Raw genomic sequence first — 6,642 nt, 5'->3', positions numbered from 1 at the left:
CCCCGTCAGAACTAGTCCTCACAGCTGGTCCCCCGTCAGAACTAGTCCTCACAGCTGGTCCCCCGTCAGAACTAGTCCTCACAGCTGGTCCTCCGTCAGAACTAGTCCTCACAGCTGTTTCTCCATCAGAACTAGTCCTCACAGCTGTTTCCCCATCAGAACTAGTCCTCACAGCTGTTTCCCCATCAGAACTAGTCCTCACTATGTGACGATCATCTGATGGGTCAGAACTTTATGTAAAAGTTTGAGTCTCATCTCTGAGCAGCGTCTGCTGAAGAGCTTCTGGCCGGGGTTGTTGAACATTAGCCAACTGTTCCAGTAAAGACTGATCAGGTCAAATTAAACTTCTAATGATAGATGGCTGCTGATCCCCCGGTGGACACGTTCTCTCATCGTCTGCTGAAAACGATGGCGGAGGCTCTGCTGCTCCTCGGTGACCAGCAGAGATACCAGATCTCCTCCAACATCAGCTGATAAAGGTCCACGGTGGTCTGTTGGTTCTGGCTGAGTGACCCGGTGGGCGGAGCTCATCAGGAGCAGATTCTCTTTGAGTAGAAACTGTTGGTGTGGAATAGATCCTGTCAGCGAGGTCTAAAGTCTGAACGTTCTGTGACGTATAACCAGGTTTCCTGATCAGGTTTAGCAGTGAAGAAGGTCACTGAAGGTCAACGCACCTGAAGACTCGACACGTTCTGGTCGTCCGTCGCTGCTCTCCGTGGAACCAAACTCAAAATAACTTCCATGATATTTCTGAAGTTTAGAAGTTTGTGATTTGCTGCATCTGAAGAAGTTGATGAATTTAAATGTTTCCATCTCCACTAACTGCTGAGCAGCAGAAAGAGCTGTCGCTTCTGTCCAGACTTCACAGACTGACACGTGTCGTTAACACGTCAGAGTTTTGATTGGCTCAGAGCTGAGGTGGGCGGGACTTATCAGTTCATTATGTATTCATGCACCTTTTTTAATTATTAAACTTAGCTAAAAACTTTATGCTAATTATTTTACGGACCCCCGGGGGTCCAGAGACTCCAAATTGAGAACTGCTGCATTAGAGAGCTTCTATTAATATTATATTAATATTATCAGTAATAGTTTCTACGTGATCGGCCCTTCCTGTTGGTTATTGTGTCTGCGTCCAGACGCGCGCCCTCCGTGCACATGGCTGCCGCAGAGTCCCGTCACATGACCGCCATCGTCTTATTTAACTCTGGACTCTGTCACAAAGAGCAGCTGACTCTTTTGTCCTTTACTTCATGGTCGCCATGGCAACTGTGCCATAAAACAGGTCAATGAATAATCTGGACTTTAGCGTCGCGAGTGTGTTACATGTTTTACACACACACACACACACAGAACCTCTGGATCCAACAGAACTGCTCAGACTTTGTCCCGGCTGCAGGACATCCCCATACGCCATCGTCGCCTCACCTGAGTCAGTGAGTCCGAGCTGGGAGCACTGGGACCGATGGATAAGCAGGTTTAACTGGTTCTGACCCTCCAGAACCGCTCCGACAGGTGGATTTACCTGAGCTGCTTCAGTTTTGATTCAACACCAGAGAAACATCAGGTCAGAACAAAGGTTTACAAAGTCCACATCTGGTTCTGTTCTGTACAGAACGGTACGCCACCAACACTGTTTATAGTGGGAGAGGTGTGCTGCTGACCTCAACTCGGGATGTTGTGGGTCGGTGGGCGGAATACTTTGAAGACTTCCTCAATCCCACCGGCACGTCTTCCACTGACGAAGCGGAGCCTGGGGACTCTGGGTCGGGCCCTCCAATCTCTGGTGCTGAGGTCACCGAGGTGGTTAAAAAGCTCCTCGGTGGCAGGGCCCCGGGGGTGGATGAGATTCGCCCAGAGTTCCTTAAGGCTCTGGATGTTGTGGGGTTGTGTTGGCTTACGCGACTCTGCAATATTGCGTGGACATCGGGGGAAGTTCCCCTGGATTGGCAGACCGGGGTGGTGGTCCCTCTATTCAAAAAGGGGGACCGTAGAGTGTGTTCCAACTACAGGGGAATCACGCTCTTAAGCCTCCCTGGTAAGGTCTATTCAGGGGTTCTGGAGAGGAGGTCCATCGGAGAGTCGACCCTCAGATTCAAGAGGAGCAGTGCGGTTTTCGTCCTGGCCGTGGAACACTGGACCAGCTCTACACTCTCAGCAGGGTCCTGGAGGGTGCGTGGGAGTTTGCGCAACCAGTCTACATGTGCTTTGTGGACTTGGAGAAGGCGTTCGACCGCGTCCCTCGGGGGGCCCTGTGGGGGGTACTCTGGGAGTATGGGGTACCGGGCCCTTTGATACGGGCTGTTAGGTCCCTGTATGACCGGTGTCAGAGCCTGGTCCGCATCGCCGGCAGTAAGTCGGGCTTGTTCCCGGTGAGAGTTGGACTCCGCCAAGGTTGCCCTTTGTCACCGATTCTGTTAATAACTTTTATGGACAGAATTTCTAGGCGCAGCCAAGGTGTCGAGGGGATCTGTTTTGGTGGCCTTAGGATTGCGTCTCTGCTTTTTTCAGATGATGTGGTCTTATTGGCTTCATCAGATCGTGATCTACAGCTTTCGCTGGAGCGGTTCGCAGCCGAATGCGATGCGGCCGGGATGAAGATCAGTTCCTCCAAATCCGAGGCCATGGTCTTGAGCCAGAAAAGGGTAGAGTGCCCTCTCCAGGTCAGGGAGGAGGTCCTGCCCCAAGTGGAGGAGTTCAAGTATCTTGGGGTCTTGTTCACAAATGAGGGGAAAAATGGAGCGTGAGATCGATAGGTGGATAGGTGCATCATCTGCAGTGAAGCGGGTGCTGTACAGGTCTGTCGTGGTGAAGAGAGAGCTGAGTCAAAAGGCGAAGCTCTCAATTTACCGATCGATCTACGTTCCTACCCTCATCTATGGTCACGAGTTTTGGGTTGTGACCGAAAGAACGAGATCTCGAATACAAGCGGCTGAAATGAGTTTTCTCTGCAGGCTGTCTGGGCTCTCCCTTAGAGACAGGGTGAGAAGCTCGATCATCCAGGAGGGACTCGGAGTAGAGCCGCTGCTTCTCCACGTCTAGAGGAGCCAGTTGAGGTGGCTTGAGCTTCTGGTTAGGATGCCTCCTGGACGCCTCCCTGGTGAGGTGTTACGGACACATCCCACCGGGAGGAGGCCCAGAGGAAGACCCAGGACACGCTGGAGGGACTATGTTTCTCTGGCCTGGGAACGCCTCGGGATTCCCCCGGAAGAGCTGGTCCAAGTGGCTGGGGAGAGGGAAGTCTGGACCTCCCTACTTAGGCTGCTACCCCCGCACCCCGACCCCGGATAAGCAGAAGAAAATTGATGGATGGATGGATGGATGGACTAATCCGCTAAAAGCAGAACTAATTTTTTCTTTAGCAGATTATAATTTCTGCTCACTTTGGAAACCATTAGCAGAATTAGCTTCCACTAAATTAGGTTTTGTCATCTTTAAGTTGCTAACAAAATTCCAAGCTTGTTCCCGTCTGTTGTGGGCGTGTCTTGTTGAGTCTGGTCAGCAGCTATTGGCTGACTACATAAACACGTGACGTAATTGGTCGACGCAGGTTCGAAGACATGTGACTGAGGGACGGGATTCTTTTAGTGGTTCTGGATCTATGGAAATTCTCCAGTATCCAATCATTAAGTTCTGAGAACAAAGAGATGGATTCTTGCTTTCAAACACAAAATGTGTTCTTATAGCAGGATCATTCTCCCATATGGATCTGGTTCTGGAACCAAATCCACCCCCCACCCCCAACATATGGAGCCTAAGTTCTAAACGTCTCAGTCCAATCAGGACTTTTCAGATCTGGACCTTTAAACCCTGCAGAGGCCCAGTAAGTTTTGACCTGGTTCTGGTTCTATACGGTCCAACCTGTGTAAATCATGTCTGTCTACAGATCTTCATCATGAGGTCTTCATCAGAACCCTCAGCCCCGTCCTCTGGTCCTCCTCGTCCTCCTAGTCCTCACATGTCCATCCAGAGTCCACAGCTGCAGGACGAGTTTCTGAAAGGTGAGGATCTGAGCTGGATCACAGACAGGTGAGGAGGACGGAATCAGAATAAACTTTATCATCATTGCACCGAGATACAACGAGAACGTGTCCGTACAGTCGTCTGAAAGATGGACGGAGTGCACGAAGATGCTGCTCTTTGAGAGTGCGGCCTCTTATCCTTTTCAGAATTTATTGTTTATATAGAACAAGGGACAAAGCCATGAGGAGAGGATGGTGGCATTACAAAACAGATCTCTTCACACCTTGTCCTAACAGGGCACCATTTAAGACATTAAAAACTCTGCCAGCAGCACATGTATGAACATGTTTCATATGTATTTACAACGAGGTGGTCCATGAAGCACTAACAGTCCATTGTCCTGATAAGATGATGGTCAGCCGGTATGGTTGTGTCGAGATTGTCCAGATTAGGGTGCATTCTACTGGTCTGTGCTTACGAGCCTCTTCAAGGTCGTTTCATGTTAACGAGTCCCAAAGCCGCAGGTGGCCTGCGATTCAAATCACTTCCATCTTACGGTTTAGCTCATAAATCAGCTGATTTTGAGTCCTCAAAGCAGGAACCAAACCTTCACATAGGCAGCAGCTGACGAGGTCCAGATTAGCTGCGGCCGTCTTCTTTGTATGTTGATAAACCAAGAACCAGACTATTCCAAAAACAGGAAACCTGTTGTCATAAATCCAATTATATGAAATGTCCATGTCCTCTATCGACAGCAGAGGCAGACGCATCACATTCCACTTCCCCAGAGACATACCAGCTGCATGCATGTTGTCCGAGCAGACATGAGGGCTCTCCAGGGCCTGTCGCTTTGTTGAAAAGATTTTGTAATTTACGTCGAAAGTCCAGTTGGTCAGAACCAAAACAGTAGTTTTCATTTCAGAAGATGTGTAAAAGAAGGAGTTGCTCCGTTACAGACAGAGAGCAGAGACACAGGAGGACAAGGAGAGAGAAGAGAATGTGTTCACCTCGTGCCAGAGCGAGTGAGAGAAAAGAAAAAAAGAAGACAGGTGAGGAGCTGCTTCATCCTCACCTTGCTCAGGTGTTTTAAGCTCCTCCCACACGGCGGCTGAAGCTCTTGAAGCTCAGCGACTCGTTCCTCCACATCATTTCTTTGACTCCTCCGAGTTGTTCGGAGCTCCTGAGTTGACAGAAAGTATTGATTGACAGGTGAGGGAAGTTGTTGATGACCCTCATGTGGTCCGGTTCAGGTCTGACAGTCCTCGTGCTGCTGCATCTGGGCTTCATTTAGAACGTGCAGAGACACTGTGCTACCTGCAGGACATGCTGCACCTGTTTCAGTGGAGGCGTGTCAGGGGGCGGGGCTTCAGCTCCACCATCAGCTGTAGCAGAAACGTGCACGGTTTGATACATGAGGACCAGAACCTGAGTGGATCTCAGTCTGGTCCTGGTTTGGTTCTGACTCTTTTGTCTTTTTCTTCCAGAACGTCAGAAAAGGTTGGCGTCTTGGAGTCTTACTTCTTCCCCCCTGGACTCGCCCTGCAGCCCCTCGTCCCCCCTGGACTCCCCCCTGAACTCCCCCCTGAACTCCTCCCTGAACTCCTCCCTGGACTCCACTTTCAGCCCGGCCCGCTCTGACTCCCCTTGCTCCCCCTCTCAAAGTGCGTCCCGGAGGTCTGGGGACAGTTTTCACAGTAAGTTGGACAGATTTTTTTACGTCCCCTTCATATGTGGACCTCTGAGACCGATCAGAACTTTAGACGTGTGTTTCAGGCCCGTCTTTGTCCGGTGGTCTTCAGCTCAGGCAGCCTGAGGTCCAGTCAGATCTTTTGTTGGACTTTACAGGACGAGCAGCTTTTATTTCTGCAGAACATCAGAACCCGTTCAGACAGAACAGGAAGTGTAACATCCTTTTCAGAGTAAAAGTTTAAATGATTTATAAATTAAAACTCTGGTGTTCTTGTTGTATGAACCACACAACGAAGACGTTTGTTCTCTGGGTTTCACACCTGAGCCACGTCCAGGTGTCTCACTCAAAGACATTTAGTAATGGCTGGGAATCAACCCTGCGACCTTCCTGTCTTGACAGCAGTCCTACCGCTGCACCACTGAGTGTTTATTAATATTTTCCAGTCCTGTCACAATGTTCCGTTCACTCCTGCTCCCACAGTTACTGACAACACACACCCATCATAGAACCTGTGGAACCATCAAAACCTTCAAGAACTTCTTTATTCAACTTCTAGTTTTCAGAGAGACTGTTTGTCTGAGACTTAATTTTTACTCTGTGGTTCTGCCTGCTGGGTGGGTGCTGCCCCTCCCCTTTCTATCACCATGGCAACCAGTACTCAGCAGCTTGTGGATCTTCTATATCACCCAGCATGCTTTTCTTCCTCCACACCCACAGATCCTTCCTGTCTCTGATTGGACCTCTGGTGTTCTGGAGGTTCTGTGGGTCCAGGACAGGAAAGGACACGTGCAGCTGGTAACCAGTCAGTAAATCACCCATGCAGCTGGTAACCAGTCAGTAAATCACCCATGCAGCTGGTAACCAGTCAGTAAATCATCCATGCAGCTGGTAACCAGTCAGTAAATGGTCCATGCTGCTGGTAACCAGTCAGTAAATCACCCCTGCAGCTGGTAACCAGTCAGTAAATGGTCCCTGTAGCTGATAACCAG

Source organism: Nematolebias whitei, chromosome 1 (assembly GCF_014905685.2).
Source record: "Nematolebias whitei isolate Nwh7 chromosome 1, NemWhi1, whole genome shotgun sequence".
Classification (NCBI taxonomy): Eukaryota; Metazoa; Chordata; class Actinopteri; order Cyprinodontiformes; family Rivulidae; genus Nematolebias; species Nematolebias whitei.
The sequence above is the reverse complement of the archived record's forward strand: the minus strand, read 5'-3'. Positions refer to the sequence as shown.